Here is a 989-nt window from a genome sequence, read left to right as displayed (position 1 = left end):
GCGCCCGCCACCTCGCCCGGCTAGTTTTTTGTATTTTTTAGTAGAGACGGGGTTTCACCGTGTTAGCCAGGATGGTCTCGATCTCCTGACCTCGTGATCCACCCGTCTCGGCCTCCCAAAGTGCTGGGATTACAGGCTTGAGCCACCGCGCCCGGCCTATTTTCTTTATTATACTGAAACAAGTCTGTGCCTTCAGTCTCTTGCCTTGGCACCTGGGTCAATCCTTCACCCACAGTGGGTGCCTGTTTTCCCAGCTACTCGGGAGGCAGAGGCACTAGAATCGCTTGAACCCGGGAGGCAGAGGCTGTAGTGAGTTGAGATCACGCCACTGCACTCTAGCCTGGGCAACAGAGTGAGACTCTGTTTAAAAAAAAAAATCGGCCGGGCGCAGTGGCTCAAGCCTGTAATCCCAGCACTTTGGGAGGCCGAGACGGGTGGATCACGAGGTCAGGAGATCGAGACCATCCTGGCTAACCCGGTGAAACCCCGTCTCTACTAAAAAATACAAAAAACTAGCCGGGCGAGGTGGCGGGCGCCTGTAGTCCCAGCTACTCGGGAAGCTGAGGCAGGAGAATGGCCTGAACCCGGGAGGCGGAGCTTGCGGTGAGCTGAGATTCGGCCACTGCACTCCAGCCTGGGCGACAAAGCAAGACTCCGTCTCAAAAAAAAAAAAAAAAAAAAAAAATCAGATAAAGATTCTTCAGACCTTCAGAGTAATGTGCTGTGGAAGGTGATGTGAGCCAAGTTCTGAATTCTATGGCAGCTTTATCACAGACCATACACACTTGCACTCATTCCCTCTGTCCCCACACGTGTTTGAATTGTCCCCTTTTTTTTCTTGCTCCCACATAATACCGGGCCAGGCCAGAGGCCGTCATCTCCTCTGCCAAGCACAGAAAGATGGGGATGCAGTTCCCTTTTGGTTGAAGGGTGGGGGGACGCTCCAGAAATCCTTACCTTGATCATTGTACTTCACTTTATTTTTTCTT

The sequence above is a fragment of the Rhinopithecus bieti genome, unplaced genomic scaffold (assembly GCF_001698545.2).
Source record: "Rhinopithecus bieti isolate Rb0 unplaced genomic scaffold, ASM169854v2 scaffold_27038, whole genome shotgun sequence".
NCBI lineage: Eukaryota > Metazoa > Chordata > Mammalia > Primates > Cercopithecidae > Rhinopithecus > Rhinopithecus bieti.
This window is presented reverse-complemented; position numbering follows the sequence as displayed.